Source organism: Sciurus vulgaris (assembly GCF_902686455.1).
Source record: "Sciurus vulgaris genome assembly, chromosome: 12".
NCBI classification, from domain to species: domain Eukaryota; kingdom Metazoa; phylum Chordata; class Mammalia; order Rodentia; family Sciuridae; genus Sciurus; species Sciurus vulgaris.
Genome location: NC_136473.1, coordinates 91466130 through 91487652, shown reverse-complemented (window position 1 = coordinate 91487652; position 21523 = coordinate 91466130). Strand labels below are relative to the sequence as shown.

Genomic DNA, 21523 nt, shown 5'->3' with positions numbered 1-21523 from the left:
TTAGCATAATTCCTAGAACACATAGGAGCTTAAGAATGTTCTGTAAAAATCAATATTAAATTCATGATAATTTAAAAAAGAAAGATATCAAAGACCTATTAATTCTTCTTAAGTATTTATTTTTTTTACCTGTATTTACTTATTTACTGAAAGAGTTCACAAGATCTCTATTAAAGAATAGATTATTACTCATGCAGCTGCTTAGTGCCAGTTCCCTGGGCTCTAATCCCCAAGGGGTGATTGATAAAAGTCTGATGCTAAACTACACATGCACTGAGTCTGAATCCAGAGGAACCCCAAAGTTAGGAGAGGGAAGGCCTATTTAGAGACACTGTCACTGTGTCTCTTCTTCTGTTTAGAGAGAAAGGGACCTCAGATTTAAATACAAATAAATCCTCTAGAGGAAAGGTAAGAAATTCCCAGGTTTTTCTTACCTTTCCAGAGGTAGGAGAGATAATAATTGATAGCTATCTGGAAGAATTTGCTGCATCTTACTTCCAAGGCATTTTCTTTAAACGTATTCTCACATGCATTTTAGTCAGTCCTAATTGTACAAAAGATGAAAATATTAGTGTCGTATTTTCTCCTCCCCAAAATTATAATACAAAATAATTAGAAATGCATAACCACATTTATGGACCTGGATCTTTCCAGAGCATTATTGAGTCATTCATAGTAAATTGAAGCATTTTATGATCTAGATGAACAGTAAAACTGCTCAATTTAGCCCCATAGTTCACATGAAAACTCTGATGTCCAGAGATACATAAAAACACAAAAATTTGAATAGTCCCAAGTTAAATATTTATAAGGAAAATTCACATAATGCAAAAGTCTGCATTCTTATAATTACCAATTCAGAAATATGTATTGAATTTACATTTACAACTTAAAATCATGAAGGTCATCTTATTCTAGAAAGATCTTCTACCCCTTCAGAGCTTAACAACTAATGCACTGAAATTTTCTGAAATTAAGTGTGCCGATACATGCAATATGAACATTTGCATTTCTCATGTTGGAAAAGTACTACTGTAAAGAGAATTTCCATATTAGTCGATAAATTTTCTAGCTTTTTTTTTTTTTTGTCAGTGGTAGGTATTGTGCTCAGGGTCTTCCACATACTATTTGAGTTCTCTAACTGAAACTAATATTTTGTATCAATGTAAATCAGTTGAATCACAAATGTAATATAGGCTTAAGATTAGAGAAATTTTTTGACCAAATGCATTTTGTCAAGCTTAAAAATGTGTTAAAAATGTTTATATTTTATAGACTAGCATTTTCATTTTGTGAATTTATTTAGTGTTATGGTTTGGGTATGAGGTGTCCCCCAAAATTCATGTGTAAGATAATGCAAGAAGATTCAAAGGAGAAATGATTGGGTTGTGAGAGTCTTAATCAGTGATTTAATCCCCTGATAGGGATTAACTGAGTGGTAAGTTAAGTGGTAGGGTGGTGGCTGGAGGAGGTGGGTATTGGGGTGTGGCTTTGGGATATATATTTTGTATCTGGAGATTGGAGACTCTCTCTCCTTCCTGATGCTGCAAGCTGCTTCCCTCTGCCATGCTCTTCCACCAAGATATTCTGCCTCACCTGGAGCCCTGAGGAATGGATCCAGCTTTTTATGGGCTAAGGCCTCTGAAACTGTGAGTCCTCAAATAAACTTTTCCTCCTTAAAATTGTTCTTGTCAGACCTATTAGTCGTCTCAGCAAAAAAAAAAAAAAAAAAAAAAAAAAAAAAAAAAAAAAACTGACTAAAACATGTAGTATTTCTTTGGAATATTATTTTCCTACAACAAAATAATATTTACTGTTTAATGCATTTAAAGTTTGTAAATTTCTTCTGAATCATCACAAATGCTTAATTAATACACAATGTTAGTATGAAAAATCATTCTCATTGTACATTTATATTTAATATATGATGCAAATATTTGATTAATTAGATATCTAAATATCTAACAAGACAAGATTAAATAAAAGAACTTGCAAAAAGCATTTCTCTTTTCAATATTAACATGGTTTCTTAATTTTAATTATATGGAGAAGCTCATGATACAAAGTGATATTTTATTTTGTCCTGATGTTTAGAATTCCATCAGTTTACTTTTTAACTTTTTCAATATTGTGCTTTTGTCTTCTCTACATCTTATACTGGGAATGTACTTTTGGTGCTTATCTATCACAAAAATGGTGGGCTTTTTAAACCTAATTAGTCTGGCTCTGTATATTATTTTCCATAGGACATAACAATGTATCCTTCTGAGACACATTCTCCAAGTTTATCTTTTATCTCTTACACCTGTAGGGACTCTGTGGGAGCCAGTTTAATTCTATCATTCCCATAAAATCAGAGAGCTTCCATCCCTTAGGTTAAATATTAAGTAAATCATTAAAAGGATAAAGACACAGAGCTTGTGCTTACTAGAGTCAGTGCATAAATAAACATGAGGAACTTAAATGGAAAATCCTCAGGGTTCAGGATGTTAGGAGGTATTTAACAGTAAAAACCTGTTATTAACAAAGAAAAGTTCTTTAGAACAGCAGGGTAGCCTATTTTAGTCACTGAACTGAAAATTGTTCTCTACTAGTCAAAACCACCGTTCCTACAACCAGAGACATGCTTTAAGGAATAGGAGAGGAAGTAGAAGCCAGGAATGTACATCTCTCAGGAGGTGAAGCAGGTATTGGATAGGTCATGGCACGGAGAAGAGCTATAATCTTCTTAACTTTAACACTTATGTGAATCTGTGCAGTGGTAGTTGACACAGAAATATCAGAGCAATTTTTTTTTTCGAATTCAATGGAGAATATCACTTTCTACTTAGAGTTCTGATGCTTTAGGAACAGGGTGGGACAGAGTTACAATTTGCATATAGTGAGTCATTTTGTAATTACAACATTCTTAAAGGTGGGCATTTATTTATTTATTTATTTATTTATTTATTTTATTTATCCTTCATTTTTTACAGACTGCATTTTGATTCATTGTACACAAATGGGGTACATCTTTACATTTCTATGGTTGTGCACAAGGTAGATTCATACCATTTGTGTAATCATACATGTACATAGGATAATGATGTCTGACTCATTCCGCCATTTTTCATAACCCCCTCCCTCTCACCCTCTCATTCCCTCTACATAATCTAAAGTTCCTCTATTCTTCTCTCCATTTTAGAGATGAGAAACCCCAGACAAAAGTACATTTTCTTGTGTCACACAATGAGAAGTAGAAAAGAAAGATATCTATATTTGGCACTATTATGGGATAAATATACAGTGTTCTCATTGTGAGGAACAAGTTGAGTCTGGTAAAGTATGATTTAAAGTTTTGATGTGCTACTATTGACCTATAATAATTTTAAACCAAAAATTAATAATCAAATTAAAATAATTAAAAATAGCCATTTAAAAACCCAGGAAGGACCACCTTCCCCCACACCAAGCTAAGAAACTAGTCTCAAAAAACCTAAGTAGAAACTGGAGCCATTATCTATCTGAAATAAGAAAACACTGAAGCAGGGTTTTCTTGAAGACAAAGGCTAATATCAAAAATGGTCAGAGGTTCTTTAAATTATACTTTAATCATTCAATATTATAAAAGAATTCAAATTTGGGAAACAAAGAAAATGTCAAAAGTAAGAACTGACACATTCTATAGGACGTATTCTATTTGAATAAATCTGAAGGAGAAATATTAATCAGAATGTAAGTACTATAAAATAAAGGAAGTATTATAAGTAGGATTACTAAGTTATTATGCAATTTGTCAAGAAAAATTTATAACACTTAGCTAACAGGTATATATTAAGGAAGCTTCAAAATATAAAGCAACAACTGATTGAGCTAAAGGGGAAAAGTGTAATTTCACAGGATAGCAAATGTTCAACATGATTTCTCACTCATTGATGGATAATTTGGAAAAATATAGGCTCCTGAACTCAAATATTTGAGACTTCATATGTTTATGTGCATAGGGAATATATAAGAGCAAAACATTTATTTCAAATATCAGATACTAGTTATCCTCAAAAACATATTCTTAGACCACTAGAAACATCAAATAATAACTAAAATATATCAATTGAATAATATTAAAGAGATTTTAAGTACTCATATATGAAAAAAGAACTATTGAAATTTGAACTAATTAATCATGATTTGATGAATTCATATTTGATTCAGAAAAGGCAATACTCTGAATGTATTAAGTTTTAAAAGAGAAGAAAGGATGGCAGTTGACAAGGAAGATTCTAAATTACAATATTAAGAACAAATAAAACCCATTTCCCTGTCATAGAAGAAAAGAAATATGTACAGATGTCAAACTGCAGTAAGGAAAAACACAAAAGCAAAAGCACAAAGGCTTGTTTTTGAAAGGAAACAAAGGCTTGTTTTTGAAAAGGAATAAAAAATATTGCTTAGTTGACCATGAAAGAAAGAGCAAAGGTCCAAACAGAAATAATAGATTTTTTTTTTCCTAGTTCTCCAGCTTTCCTCTTCTATTCTGTTCCAAACTACCTCAGCCACTTCATTGTTGTACCCAGAAGTGGCTCTATTTTTTTTTAATATACTCAATGGAAAGATAATAGAATTGCTAGGATAGATATGCATATACAAACATTCACCCAGGGGTGTGTGTATGTGTGTATGGTGTGTGTGTGTATTAAAAAATCTTCCATTAAAAACACTCTCAACAACAACATACAAGCAATGCAATCTTAAAAATGGGCCAAACACCCTAACAGACACCTTAATAAGAAAGATATGTAGATGATACATAAACATATAAAAATAGACTCTCCACATATCATTGGAAATGCAAACTAAAACAATGTGATACTGCTACATACATATAAGAATGACCAATGGCCAAAATCTGGAATACTGACAATATCAAATGCTGGTAAAGATGTGAAAAACCATGAATGAGTGCTCTCTCACTCTTCCTCGCTCTCTCTCTCTGTCTCTCTCTCTCTCTCTCCCCTCTCTCTCTCTCTCTCTCTCTCTCTCTCTCTCTCTCTCTCTCTCTCTGGTACAAATGTAAAATGGTGCAATCACTTTGGAAGACAGTTTGGCAATTCATATAAAACTAAACATACCAACAGACCATTACAATATGACCCACAATTGTGCTACTTGGTATTTATCTAAAGAAGTTGAAAACTTATATGAACATGAGACACTGAACATGGATGCTTATAACAGTTTTATTCGTAATTGCCAAAAGTTAGAAGCAATCTAGATGTCCTTTAGTAGGTTAGTAGATAAATAAATTGGTATATCTGGACAGTGGAATATTATTTAGCACTAAATAACTAGAAGTTATCAATCCATGAAAAAGCATGTACAATTCTTAAATGCATACTTTATGGGACAGAAATCAATCCCAAAAGGCTATGTATTGTGTGATCCCAACTAAGGGGCCTCCCAGAAAAGATAAACTTCGGAGAGAGCAAAAAGGTAAGAGGTTGTAGGGGCTGCAGTCAGGGGAGGGAGGCAGGGGACAGAAGTCTTAAGGTATGGAAGCTACTGTTTCTAGAACCATAATGTTGGATACATGTTATTATTTATGTATTCAAACTCATAGAATACACAACACCAAGAGTGAGCCCTAATGTAAATGTTGTACTCAATCATTTTATGATTTGTCAATATGGCTTCATTAATTGTAACAAATATGGAGGCAGCTTTACAAGTGCAAGGAAACAGAGTCTATGGAAAATTCCTTGTTTCCTTTTCATTTTGCCATGTATCTAAAATTGCTCCTTAATAATGCCTTTATAAAAAATAAAAAATACCCTCTTACTCATAATATTTATAATGGGCTAAATATTTTCTCTTCTATTATATTCCATTTTACTTTTTAAAAATACTACCTATGACCCACTAAGCTGATCTGAAAACATGCAAATATGTAGTCACCCTTATTTGTAATCCTTCTAAAATCTCAGTTGCAAATATTTTACTCTAGAACCTTCACTCCTGTCTCTCCAGCTCATTCCCTTTATATTCACCCCTCCAACATGTATTTATTTATTTCTCCCAAGTAGAGGAGATTTCCACTATTGATTCAAACCTTCACATCTTCGTATCCACATAAGATCAAATTTAATTGCACAATCTCTCTAATCATATTCCTGTATGTGTGATAAACTATCTGTTCTTCTCTGTTCCCTGTATCTATCTGGAAGGATCCCAAGTTTTGCCAGATAAAAATTTTAACTTATTCTGTGCCTGTACCTATGCATATGTATTTGCTGAAACAAAAACACATAAATATTCTTAGATTCATGTTCAATTCTAAAGCATTAACTTTGAACATTATTACTACATTACCAAATGATAACCTTTTTTCTTAATTAATCAAGACAACAGAAAACCTCTGATGAGGACACCCCAAAACTGCCATCACCATGTCTACTTGCTTAAAAACTCTGCATTCTTCCTAATGTTATCTATAAACACCATATTTCTTATCTGTTTGCCAAACTTGACTCATATGCACTAACTATTCTTACTCCAATCAATTATAGATTTTAGAATTTTTTCCTTTCCTCTACTAAAGAAGTGTCAGAGTCTTGTTAGTCTTACAATTAATACTTTGAGTAAATCAATAAATTGTTATTGGCAATAATCTGCAATTAATAAAGTGAATAGAAGAGGAATTAACATTTATTGATCAGTTTTCAAAGTGTGTATATGCTGAGATTTTCAACACAAAATATGTTACTTAAATATGAATAGCATGGCTTAAAGATTAAATAGCCTAATTTTAGAAAGGATGAATTTGTTCAGTGAAATGCTCACTTTATTTGAACATTTTACTCCAGAGCTCTCTCATCAGTTCATTTTAATAATGTCACGGCAAGCAATCAATATGTTGTCTCTATGTTAATGGATAGAAAACTTGTCCCACCTCAGAATGCAAGCATATGATTTTATGATTTGGAATCTACTGAGAAATTGCAGTAAAATTATTGATGTTCCCATCAGTTTGGGTCTAAACCTATAATTAATAGCTTGTTTCCTGTCATTTCGATGGAGATAATCAAATTCTAAGCTAATTAGAGATAAGATATAAATTAGTATTCAACATAAAATAAAATCTGGTTTTAGAACAAAAGACTTTCAGAAGTTAAAAAAATAAGTTCACAGACTGGGACTGTAGCTCAGTGGCAAAGCACTTGCCTAACATGGGTGAGGCAGTGGGTTTGATCTTTAGCACCACATAAAAAAATAAACAAATAAAGGCATGTTGTTCATCTACAATTACTAAAAAAATTTTTTGAAAAAAGCGTGTTCACAATACTTGAGTTATGATTTAGGAAAGTTTCCCGTGAAAGTATGAAACATATTGCTTACTTTCTTATACTAACATGAAGCACAAGAAAACACAATTTATTATCCATTAAAATAACCATTAACTAGTGATGTAATCTCTCAGCAATCACAATCAGTGCTTTGGTGACTTTTAATTTTCACTTTGGATAATTTTGTGGTTTCACTGGCAATACATTCATTTCACGACTGGAAAATTTTGTGTTCTGTCTTAAAGCCTTGTCTGTTCTGTATGCTATGACAACAATTTCTAATACGTTTAATATCAGTTTTCACTTTGATTTAATTTGATATCTTATTTATATATATCTGTTCAGTGAAATGCTCACTTTATTTGAACATTTATCTCTAATATATAAATAAGATATCAAATTAAATATATATAATTACTTAAACTCATTAAAACATTTAAATTAAGCTACTTGGCATTATTTCACTTTTTAAATATGCTATATTTCTTTGTTTCCCTTTCTTCTAAATGTTAGCTTTAAAAAAAATTTTCAAGCTTGACAGACAAAATATGTGTGTTTTATCCTTCTTTCACTATCTTATGGGGATTATTGACTTCAATGATATTTAAGTGAAAAGATGTATATATACTTTAAACAATGAAACAGTGTTTTGTATTTGTTCTATATTACTATTTTGTTCCTAATTTGTCTGTAAGAAAAAAATAATTTGAAAAGAAGAAACCAAGGAGGCAAGTTCTTGATTTGTACCTACTGAACAACCTGATAACTGATTAAATACACATACATCTAACAGCACAAACAACAGAACACACACACAGCACAAACAACAGAACACAAACACACACACACACACAACACACTACCCTGATGCCTTCTACCTAATAAATACTGCAATTAATGTTTGACTGTTGCATGGGTGACATGAGATTATAGTTCATCTCTTTCTGATCCTCTAGATAGTGTGAAAACACTCTTTTTGGAGGTCTAGCTGGAGGATGCAGGTGGGAGCACAGCTGAAGGTAGGCTGTTTTTCACTTGCCTGGTAAATATAATAATCATATTGGTTAATGAGAGATGAAGTAATATGATTAGGGAGCTTAAATTTGGACTTTGTTGAAGTTAATGCATTAAGTATCTGCAAAATTGAATGTTAAATGTGATCTGTTTATAAACTTGTTACTGTATTGACCAACAAGATTTATTTACATGATTATTAAACCAAGTACATGTTTTGTCCCTCTCTTACGTATAGTTTTATTTAAAAGTTTGTTTTGTTTTTTCCAACACAGAGACTTTCTCAGAAAGTCTTCAGTAAACAACACACACCCACACAGACTCTCATCAATGACCCATACATATATATGAACATATATATATTTTTTCAAGCAATAGGATGGCTGTATGCAGGCATCAATGTGTGTTTTTGTATGGCCAGTGTAATTCTATATATTGCTTTAACCAATAATTTTAGAGAACTAAGTTAAAGTTTGAGTTATTAATTTCTCCTTGTTATATAGTAAAAAATATTTTATTAAAGAAAAAATGAGTTGTAGAGAAAGAGCTTAGTTGTTAAACTCATAAACTACTTGTGATTTTAGGCTAGATGCTTTATAGGAATTCAGAATTTTTTCATGGAATATTTATTCGTCATTCATATCATCTTTATAATCCATCTTAATATCATGAGCTGTTTTTATTGTTATTTTAAAAATAGGAAATATTTATTTTTCTGTGCAAGTAATTGCTATCACCCTAAATTTCTGAACTGTCATTTTAAACAATCAACACATAACATTATCTCTTGAATATGCCATAAGTCATTTGAAAACATACTTAATGACTCCTCTTCATTTTCTGCTATGTTATTAACATAAGCATCTGTCCAGATACTGCCTGTTGCCTGAACTGAAAGGCGCAGATAATCCTAAACACAGTTATGTTAAGTTCATATTTATTCCTCTGCTAAGTATTTTTTTTTTTTTTGCTACCTTTTGATGTGATCTTGGTAGGTAGGTAGGTAAGTAGATGATAGATAGATAGATACAGAGCTAGATACAGAGATTCTCTTCCTTGTCTTGAAACATATTTACAAACTCCAATACTCCAATTTCAGAACACTTATCCTTAGCCTTAAACTTGTTAGGTAGTAGTGAGTAGTTCTGTTAAAAATTTTTAATCTGTAAACTTTTCCTCCAGTTTTCTTCACTTTTGTGTTTCCTTCAGAACTACTTTTCAGAAGTTTTCCTGAAAAGATAACATGAAGATGAGACAACATTTTTAGGAACTATCTCTGTGAAATTGTATAGCTTTTTCATAATCAAATATTGCTTTTTCTGTTTATCATTTCCCCTCTTAATCCATCCAGACTGCTGTAGTAAAATACCATAGACTGGGTAGCTGATAAACAGTAAAAATTTGTTTCTCACATTTCTGGAAGCTGAAAATTACAAGATCAAGGTATGAGCAGATTTGATATCTGCTGAGGGATAGCTCACTGTAACCTCACATGGCAGACAAAGGATAAGGTAAATTCTGAGGCTCTTTTATAAGGGAGCTAATCATTTTACTAAGAGTTCCACTCTCATGACTCCACCACTTCCCAAGAGTAATATCATTACATTGTATTATCACATAATACCATCACATTGGTGATAAGGTGAATATATGAATTTGGGGTACACATGGCATTCAGACTATAGCAGCCATACCTCCACTTTTAGTGTTACTGACTACTCATTACAGAAGTTACAACATATCTTGAAACAGAAATGTAGCTTACATTTTAAATATCTGAAAACAAATATGCACTCAATTCAATCTATTAACTGGAACCTAAATTTTTAGGTCCAGAGTTAGAATTTCAGATGTTTAAATATTCATCACAAACATTTCCAATATTCATAATTTTTATTTAACAAGCCTGTTTTGTATAAATTGTTTTAATTTGTTCAACAAATACGTACAGACATACTGCATTTTGTTGTGCTTTGCCTTGTTGTACTTCATAGTGACTGTGCTTTTGACAAATTGAAGATTTGTAATGAGTATGTTGAACATACATATTGGTGAGTTTTTCCAATAGCATGTGCTCACTTTATGTCTCTATGTCACATTTTGGTAATTTTAATAATGTTTTAAAACTTTTCCCTTATCACCATGTCTGTTATGATTATTCATGATCAGCAATCTTTGATCTCATTATTGTAATTGTTTTAGTTACTCAAATCACAATAATCAAAGGTGGAAAACTTAACCAAAAATAAATGTTATAACTGCTTTACCAACTAGTCATTCAACTATCTCTTTAGATTTTCCTAGGGTTTCCTTATTCTGAGACCTGACACTATTGAAATGAGACTGATTAATTACTACATAATGGCTTCTAGGTGTTTAACTGAAAGCAAGGGTTGTACATATCTTACTTTAAACCAAAAGCTATACATAGATTAAACCTAGAGTTATAGGCACATCAAAAGCAAAAACAGGCTGGAAGGTGTGTCTCCTGTGAAATGATTAGTAAAGTTATGAATGCAAAGGAAAAGTTCTTGAAGGAAATTTCAAGTGCTGTTGTGAAGAACACCTGAATGATAAGAAAGCATAACTGCCTTATTGCTGATATGAAGAAAATTGTAGTGAACTGGATGGAAGATCAAAGGAGCCACAACCTTTCCTTAATCCTATGCCTATACTACAGCAGAACCCTAACTGTCTTCAATTCTGTGAAGGCAAAGAGAGGCGAGGAAGCTAGAGGAAAGGTCATAGGCTAGCACAGGTTGGTTCATGAGCTATAAGGAAAAACACCATTTTCTTAATATGAAACTGTAAGAGGAAGTGTCAAGTGCTGGAGAAGCTGCAGCAAGCTATCCAGAAGATCAGCTAGGATAACTGATGAAAGTGGGTGTGCTGATCATTAGATTTCCAATGTTGACAGAACAAACTTCTACTGGGAGAAGAAACCATCTAAGACTTTCATAGCTAGAGAAGTCAGTGCTGAGCTTCGAAACCTCAAAGGACAGGCCAACTCTCTGATTAGGAGCTACTGGAGCTGGTGACTTTAAGCTGAAGCCATTACCCCTTTACCACTGTGAAAACTGTAGGGTCTTTAAAATTATATTAAATCCACTCTGCTTGTGCATTATAAATGCAACCACACAGCCTGGATGACAGCACATCTGTTTACATATGGTTTACTGAATATTTTAATCCTACTGTTGGGACCTACTTCTCAGAGAAAGAAAAGGTTATTTTTAAAATATTACTGCCCACTGGCAATGTACCTGGTCATAGAAAGAGCTCTGATGGGGATGTACAGTGAAATTAATGTTTTCCTGCCTACTAACACAATATCCATTCTGAAGCTGTGGGTCAAGGAGTAATTCTGACTTTCAAGTCTTATTTAAGAATTACATTTCATAAAGATATAACTGCCATAAATACTGATTCCTCTGATGGGCCCAAGCAAAGTAAATTGAAGATTATTCTAGAAGTCATGAAGAGCCCTTAAAATTCCTAAGAGTAGCCAAAATACCTACATGAATACATTTTTGGAAGAAGCTGATTCTCATCCTCATGAGTGATTTGGAAGGGTTCTAACTGCATAGGAAATAACTTCAGATGTGGTAGAAATAGCAAGACAATTAATATTAAAAGCAGAGCCTGAAGATGTGACTGAGTTGATACAATTTCAAGAAAAAAATCTAACGATGAGGATTTGCTTCTTATAAATGAAGAAAATGACTTCTTGGGATGGAATGTACTACTGGTGAAAATGCTATGAACATTGTTGAAATGCAAATAAAGAAATTAGAATATTCCATATACGTAGTTGATGAAACAGCAGCAGGATTTGAGAGGATTCATTCCGATAATGAAAGAACTTATGTAGTAGGTAAAATAAGATCAAATACCAACACATGTGACAGAAGAAAATCTTTCATTAAAGGGAGTCAACCAATGGCACAAACTTGTTGTGATTTTGTTTTAACAAATAGTCATTACCATCCTGAACTTCAGCAATAACCACCCACCCTGGGCAGTCAATAGCTGTCTAAAACATAGCTAGATTCTCCACCAGCAAGAAGATTACCACTCACTGAAGGCTCAGATCATCATTAGCATTTTTTAGCAATAAATTATTTTAATTAAGGCATATGAATTTTTAGACATAATGAGGTGCACACTAAATAGACTACATATAGTGTAGTTTTATATACAGTGGTAAACCAAAAAAAATGTGTGACTTGCTTTATTGCCATGTTTGTTATATTAGGTGGTTTCAAACCAAATCTAAAATATCTCTTGAGCCTGTTTGAATTTCTTTTATATCCCAGTCACTGTTGTTGTTTATTGTGAATAAACATAAATGTGTTTCCTTCATGCAATTCCCATATTAAAAGGAGAAATGGACAACAAATGAATTTCAAAGTAAATATGTAATATGTCACATGGGGATAATTTTTATGATGAAAAATAAAACAAGGCACTTATGATTCATGGTAATTACTATTTTTTAACAGATGGCAAGGCAAGGCCTGTCTAAGAAGATGTAATTTTAGCAGGACATAAATAAATGAAAAATATAAACTAGGCAAAATTTTAATAGTGTACCAGATCAAGTAAGTAACAAACATAAATGATATGATGTAGGAATAAGTTTCTCATGATAGATGAATACCAATGTCATTGTGACTAAAATATAATAAATTAGTAAAACCAAAGGAGATAATGAAGTCAAGATATTTTTGTGGTTGCAATTGGCATTAAAGATAGGATGTTTTCCTATTGGAGCACTTATTCTATACTGGAGCATATTTATTATCTGAAATCCTTCTCACTGAATGCTAGCAAAGGACTTGTGGGTTCATATAAATATCTCCACACATTTCTAAACATAGCATGGCTTATTAGTTCTGCTTTCTATTGACACCCAATAAATCATCTTTAAAATAACCATAATAGTATGATAGCTTTGCATTTGAAATTTTGTGTTATATGAAATAAAGTCATTTTGGGTCTTTCAGGGCTGTGTAGAAATTTGTATATATATTTCTATTTTATAATTATCAATTCAGTAAATTTACATGTATTTGTTATATTTTGAAAAAAATAAACCAAGTCGTTTTGTAGAGAAGAGTCTAATGGAGAAAGAGTGAAAAGAGAGTAAAAGTTGAGAAGTAAATGCCATGATGCAGGGAAGAAAAAATTGAACTTACATGGAAGCATTGGCAGTATTAAGAAGAAAAGTACTAGAGAAAAAGCAAACAAATTTCCTGAGCATCAGAATATTGATGTAGAATGACCAGTGTAATGTCTTAGTGTTTGAACACAGAAGGTAAGTAATACCATCACTTACTGATATTACCATATGAGAAACTGTTTGGTAGAGAAATCAGGAGTTAATATTACATTGAAATGCTTATATATCTTGTAGTAACATCAAGTTGTTTTGTGTGTATGAGCCTGGTATTCCAAGGAAAGATCAAGAGGGAGAAATAATCTTAGAAATTTCAAATAATAATTGGTATATATAAATCCATGCAACCAGGGAAGTACAGGGTTAAACTCCTTAAGGAGTTATGAGATAGTGCAATCACATGCACCTGGGGAATGAGTCTCTAAATGAAAGCAGGTACAAATCCCTTGCATTATAGATGTAAAGGCAGAATACATAGCTACAGATAGAGGTAGGTTGGTAACATCTGGAAGGTAAAAAGAAAAAGTAGAATTACCTTTGAGGTTTTCTTAAATAACTCTTCAAAAAAAAAAAGTTGTCATTAAGCCTTACAAAATGGGAGAAGAGGAACATCAGAAGTCTAAAGAGAAAGAAGAAATGGTGAAAGCCATCCAGAAGAGTGAGAAATCCTCCAGCTATGAAAAAATGTTTATTTAAGAGCACATGGCAATTATTTGAATTTGGTGTAATTTATTTCAAAAAAGGTATCATGCATATTTTTCTTCAGTCATGATCATGTGCTTGCAAAAAGTCTACAGTTGATTGACAGTACATTTTAAACTGGAATTGGGGTTTTGGCAAGCAAGTATGGATATAAGGGAAAAAGGGCAAAAGATCTAAGGATTTAATGCAAGGTATTGATTATATAATGACTGGTTATACATTTTAAGCTGTATGATCATTAAATGAGAAATTGTATAATATGCACTGTGCAGAGGGTGGGGAAATCAATCATCTGGGTGTCTTGATGGGGAAGATTTGCTGAATTGAAAGTACTTAGAAGTGAGCAAGAAAGAAGGCAGATAATGGTCAGAGAATGAAATACTTGAAAATAAGCTCTGGGAATAGGCATAGTTAACAGTCATCATGGCTAAATATGAAAAGTGAACTAGGTCACATGGGTGAATAAACAATGAAGGGAAAGGCTTTCAGGAAGTGGAAGGGTTGAACTTTTTAGATGTAGATAAGAAGGGAAACCCACACATGCACACACTCCTTCACACACATTTGCATTTTGAGCCAATGCTTTAGAATTTAATAACAATAGAGAAATACTAACTACAGAAAACAATAACCAAAAAAAGTAACTAAGATAAAATACAAAGTCATGTGCCTTTAGAAGAATTGCTTTTATGGGTCAAAGGGAAGAACAATATTGCTAAAAAAAGGGGCCAATGCATGCAGCAACTTGGATGGATCTCAAAAAAGTAATTCAGAATGAGAGAAGACAGACCTTCAATCCTCCCACCCCAAAAGTTAAGTGATTAGTGTTTATTCCGATTCTATAAGATTCTAGAAAATAATAATAAATAAATATAGTGACAGAAATTTGATCAGTTTTGCCTGTGACAGAAAGGGTTGGGAGGCAGAAATTGTATAGGTTCAGAAAGTTTCAGAGGCAAAAGTTGTGCATTTTCTAAATGTAGGGGATGTCTCAGGGGTGTATATATTTATATATACCAACACCTACACATACATACTTTTGCTTTTTAATTAAAATATAGCATGTCTATTTTCCAGATCATTTATCTCATCATGTTTAATAGCCTCTTACAACACTTGATATTATATAATTTATTGAGGAGGTTATCTTGAGTCCAGAGTTTTGCTGCCACCTCCAACACTGATTATAATACCCTTTTTGATATATTTTCATACATTTTATTTCATTATTTTTGGTTTGTTCAGTTTGGGTTTTGGAATTATATTAAGGCAAAGCTAGATCATACAACACATGAATTACATATATTAGTGACTTAACCAAACTGTAGTTAATATTTCATTCAGTTAATTATACTGAGTGGGGGAACAAAATAGAGGGAAACTCCCTTCGTTGTCATTTAGAAGCTTTTGGTGACAAAAATCTCTGTTATCATGAATCTATCTATCTATCTATCTCTTTCAAAATTTCTTTAAGAATGTCTTTTGTTATGGATTGACCAGAAGGTGAAAGAGCATGGAGGACCACTGTATTATTCAAGATTCTTTAAAGGAACAGAATCAACAGGAAGTATGATTATAAAAGGGTATTTATTAGATTGGCTTACACAACCAGAAGCTGGATAGTCCACAATGGCTGTCTGCAGTTGAAGAGCTGGAAGGACCAGCAGCTGTGAAGTTCAAGACACAGAAGTTCCTAGAACAAGAAGGATCAACAGTGCTATCCTAGGCTGAGTCCAAGGCTTCTGGAACTACCTGGAGAACCACTGCTAGAGTCTACTTTGGAAGAGTGAAGAAGGAAGAGTCTGATATCCTCAGATGATGGAAGCAGCAATCAAGAACCTGTTCAAGAAGAGCCAAGCTTACATCTGCATCTGCTTCCTTTTCCCAACTTCTATTCCATCCTGTTGGGCAGTGCTGTTCATGCTTAGGGAGGGTCTCCACTTCAGTTTACTATCCCACATTCCTAGATACACCCTCACTGACACACCAGAAGCCTCTTAATCATGAGCATCTCTAATCCCAATCAAGTTGACAATTCAAATTAACCATTACAACAACCTACTTGTAAGAGATATTTACAGATGAGACCTGAATAGCTCATTCTTCCACAGCCAGATCTCAGGCATATAAACACCTACGAATAAGGGGACAGGGAAATAAGGTCTGTGGCAGCAAATCTAAACAACTCCAAACTACAAAAAAAATATACAAATCTGTAAATATTTCTCACAGTTGATACAAATTTTGGTAGGCGGTTAGTCAAAGTTTAATATATATATTCTAAAAATGTTTAATAAGTATTATTCCTTTTATCAACCTGAGTACCTATTCTACCATATATTTTAATTAGCACTGGATATTTTTAATAGCTTAAATTTTTATCAAATATGCAATATGGGTTAAAAGTATCATGCTCATTTTCATTTGAATTTTCAGTCAACTAGTAAGTTTGTGTATGTTTTGCCTTTTAAAGAACATTTGCATTTCTTATTCTGGAATTTACCTTCATGCCTTTTGTATATTTTTTTCAATTTTAACTTTTTTCTTTGAATTAACTGATACATATAAACATAAAAATTGTACTTATAATTGGGTATCACATAAAGTTTGATACATGTATACATTTATAATGCTTAAGTCAGACTCAAACATTTGTCATTTCTTTTTTTGTTTCTTTTTTGTTTTTGCGGTGCTGGGGATTGAACCCAGGGCCTTGCACTCACAAGGCAAGCACCCTACCAACTGAGCTATATTCCCAGCCCTGTCATTTCTTTATGATAAAAACTTTCTAAATTTTTTCTTCTAGCCCAATTTTGATATTTATGTATGTTTTTCTCAATATGTGACCAAACAAGATGTAATGGGAATATTTATCCATTGTTTATCATGCATAATGAGAATATTTGAAGTCCATTTTATTGGATCTACTTCATTTAATTTATATATTCTGTTTCTATTATATTTCCATTAAATTTATCAACTTTCAAAATATCAGAAAATGTAATTTCATTAGAATTATTCATTCATTGCTGTGAAATGTGCTCCTGGTAAAAAAAATTTTGCCAGGAGATGACGTGCCATCAGTAATTTTATGCTTTTTCATGTCCAAGGCTTAATGACCAAGGAATACTGAAACCTTACGGATGATTAAAGAGAAACAAAATCTGGAAATAAGAGATGGTGAATCTCTCCAGTGCCAATTGCTATTATTTAATTGTAATAGAGTTTAAAGAAATCTCTATTGTGCCCTCTAGTGTCCAAGGCTTACACTGCAGGGAAGACACCCTTTCTTCCGTCCTCAATGGCAATTTCCTTTACATTATGTAGTAGAGGATGAGGTCTCTATCTTTTCAGGGAAGTAAGTGCATGTTTCAGCAGCTTCTACATGAGCTCAAGAGGGTCCCATTCCAGGGTCCCTCTTCTCTGGTGATTGAGTGGGCATGTATCGCCTGGCTCTTAGCATATCCTGAGGTTGATACTTGGATTTGGAATTTGGGGACGCGACTCAAGCTGTTTTGTGACTAAGAGGGTCTTCTCTGATGGTGGTGATGGCCATCGTGGGGATTGTGCCCATCTGTGGCAGGCCAACCTCTTAGGTTGCAAGTAAAGCAATGTCTCCTCACCTGTATAGTATCACCTTGATCAGTCACTCTCTTTCTTTTTAGAAACTAAAGTGGTATAAAGAACATCACGTCAATATTACCGTAATAGATATGTGTACGTCTTACTAGTACTGTGCAATAAAAAAAAAAAAATACATAACATTATAATAGCAGATTTTGACCTGAAGAGGGTTACATAATTTTTTTAAAAATAAAAAATAAAAATAAGCATAGATGTGAGTTTGGAGATTGTCATGACAATAAACTTTAGTAAAAGTTTCACTTAATTTTGCTGTATTCTTTTTCTTAGACATTTTTGTTGTTTTTTGCATTTATATAAGGATTATGTAATTTTTATACTTCAAAATTTAGGTACCCAACATAACAATGCCATCTGGAATATTCTTTTTCTATTCCTTGAAAACATTTTCTTGGAGTATAATCAGAAACTTGAACCATAGCTAAATCTGTGCCTACATACCTATACAAATGCACAATGCCTAGATTTTAGAACAATGTAAGATATTCTTATCTCCTGTGAACTTTAAAGAAAAAAAATTGCCTAGTTATCCAAACTGAAACTTAGTTCATTCTTTGCAAATAATGAGTCTTCAAATACTTCAGGTAACTTAAAAGTGAAGTCACATTAGGTTCAATTAGTCTAATATCTTCTTGGGTAGTGAATGAATTTTCTTTGAACACACATGATGGTCATAAATGGAACATACCTGCTATCAGCAAACTTGAGTGTTTGAAATCTATATTTATTCCTTTTGAGATCTCATCAATATAAAAAAATAGGATGAGGATAAGAAACTAATTTACAAGAAATGAATAAGTTAGATAGACAGCAAAGAGAGAAAACGGACATTGCTTCCAATGCAACATATGAGATCCCTGGACACAGTAGACTGTCTTATATCATGTATTTTTACCCTTACACTCTTATTATATGGGTTATCTTTGAAAAGTTCATTTTTCATTGCCCCATACAAGGCAAAAATTGCCTTGTGATGTTTTTCCAGTGTATTATGTTTAAAGAAGATACAGTGTTGAATATTTCCTATTGATAATTACTGATAAATACCAAATACAGTTTAATAGAACATACTAAAACTGGTGCCAGTTTGCAGCATTATAGCCATGACATAATGACATTCCAAATTAATGTAACCATGTCACCTTGAAAGGTTTATAAAGTAGTAAGAAGTACTTGTCAGGTGAGAAGATATTTTTTTAAAGCTAAATATCTCTAATGCCCAGCCTTTCTGTCAGTAAGTTAATAATAACAGAATGTATCTGTTCTTTGTCAATCTTCAAAAAGTAATGTTTTGTTTTCTATTTCTTTTACAATATCTCTAATGTTCAAATATTGAAAGACAGGAAGACTTAAAATATTTAAAAATATTTAAACCCTATATTCCATCTATCTTTATGAAAATTTTGTTATGAAATGTTTGAGAGAGATTTTACCATGAGTGACCTAAAAAGATGCATTCTATGATTTGAATTGATGCACTGTGTTCTAGGAAATCTGGACAATTTCTTGTCCTGTTGCTAAAGTGCTATTAAAACTGAGTGATGGGCAGTAGTACATAATGCTAAATTTGATAAAATATTTGTATTGTAAAATTGTTGCTCAACCAATAATGCTATAAAATTTTAGAATTTGATATCTATAATACCTAGCTACCTAGGCACCTGAATAACAAATTTTGTAGCAAAAAGATTAATAAAACTTTAAAGTATTATAAAAAATTTGACTCTACTTGTTATTAATAAGGTCCATGTTATTTGATTTAGATGATAAGTATTTGCTTTCATGGTAGCTGAGTTAGATGCTAAAAATATTTAGTAGATAATAGGCCTTCTGTCAAAACTCATCAGATATTCTTTGAACCTATGAATTTCCAATTCATATCACCTCCTCCTGGGCTGATTAATTGAAAACCATTCAACTGAAATATTGTTGCTCTTCCCCCTGTACCACTGTTTTATACACATGATTTAACTTCATAAGGTAAAAAAATTCACTGCACATACTATTTCAAAAGTAGAGTATATAAAGTAAGTCCATATATTGAAGACCTAATTAATCAACTAAACAATCCAGCTATCTTAGTAAACATATAAAAAAGGCTTTCTCCGTTTTTCCTTAAAATAATCTCAAGATTTATATTTATGCATTGTCTGATCTAATAGCTTATAGAATATATAGAATTCCTGCAGATCAATATAACAATTTACAGACCTGTCAGAGTATATAAAAGAAACTCATTTAAATTACTCAAGTACTCTTGTAGGAAGATTCCTAGCAAAAGGGAAGTTTGTCAAAGGCACATTAAAAACACTTAATGACAATTTCCAATGAATTACAAAACAAGGTAGAAAACTCTTTTTTATAATAAAAGCAATATTCACATGAAAGTATTTCAGGTATTTAAGTTCCCAGACCTGTTAAAATTTCTATAGCTGATTCATGTAAAAGCCAATAAAGGTATGTACTAAGCCTCATTTTATAAATTATTGATATGTTTCATGGTTTCAATAACTTTCCCAAATGGCAAATGGAACTGATAACCAGGGTTCCTCATTGCCTATTCAGTAATCCTTTTGCTATACTATGTAAAATACTTTTGTCACATTGTACCTGTGACACATTAAATAGAATGTATGCTGGTCATCCTGAATAGAGAAAATGAACTTGAGCAGGAAACTAGGAGTGCAATGCCTGGTAAGGGCGGTTGACCAAAAACCATAGCAAAGAAGTAGCAGTTGTGTGGACAATTTAAGAAGGAAGAAGAAAAAGTGAATAGAAGAAAGGAACAAAAGAGAACCCTGCAGCTTAGTCATTTACTGTAATAATTTGGTACTTTGTCCATTTTGTAAGAAACCCAATACTCTCAGCTTGTTACAATTTCTCTCTATATACAAGACCATAATTACCATCTTTGTATAACAATGCCAAAAGTCAGCAATAATAAATTCTAGGGTACAGCTTTTTAGAATAAATTGGCTTCTGTTCAAAGATAAAAAGCTAGCCAACTAGATTTATTACTTTTAACTCCCAAGATTCTGCCAGGGTACCATTAGTGAAGAATAAACAAAAAGAATGAATGGAAGGAGAAGAAAGAGAGAGAAGAGAAAGAAAGGTGGCAAAGAAGGAAGGAAAGAATAATTAGAATGGGTGTGAGATCAACAGTAGACTGGAGTATGTCAACACATGGGATTCTTGCAGAAAGATTTTGGAAGATTGGTGATAGACGGAGAAGAATGAATGGAATCTCACATTACACATGAGGAGATGAGAGGGGAGCTGACCTGAAATCTCCCTATACTCAGGACTCACTCACAGCAGGCCATGGGGACAGTGGGAGTTGTGGGTCTGCAGGAGGCTTAACAGGTCATACAGAAAAGGATCTAGGAATAAACTACCTTGCAATCCCACCAGCTGCATATTTCCAAGAAGGGAATGAATGAGAGAAGAAAGAAAATTAAAGGCAGAGAGAAAGAGGATAATCAATTTTTTTTTAAATTTAAGATGCAATAATCATTAAGGTGACTATTAAATACACAGAAGAAGTATTGCTAAATTTATACCACTGATGTACAGACACTTAACAAAAATTTTACAGTAAAATGTGTTACCTGCACAAGACCATGATTGCGTTAGAGTTCTTAGCATCAAAGCTAGCCGATTGAATAAT

General features: G+C 32.6%; 1 long non-coding RNA gene across 1 annotated transcript in view; it reads right to left on the bottom strand.

Moving 5' to 3' along the window:
• The window catches only part of LOC306641826, a 62446-nt gene that overhangs the window by 18058 nt on the left and 22865 nt on the right, over window positions 1-21523 (bottom strand). Inside the window, exon 2 of the long non-coding RNA XR_013758299.1 lies at window positions 435-544. This is a non-coding gene — a long non-coding RNA (uncharacterized lncRNA). The remainder of the gene's footprint in view (window positions 1-434; window positions 545-21523) is intronic.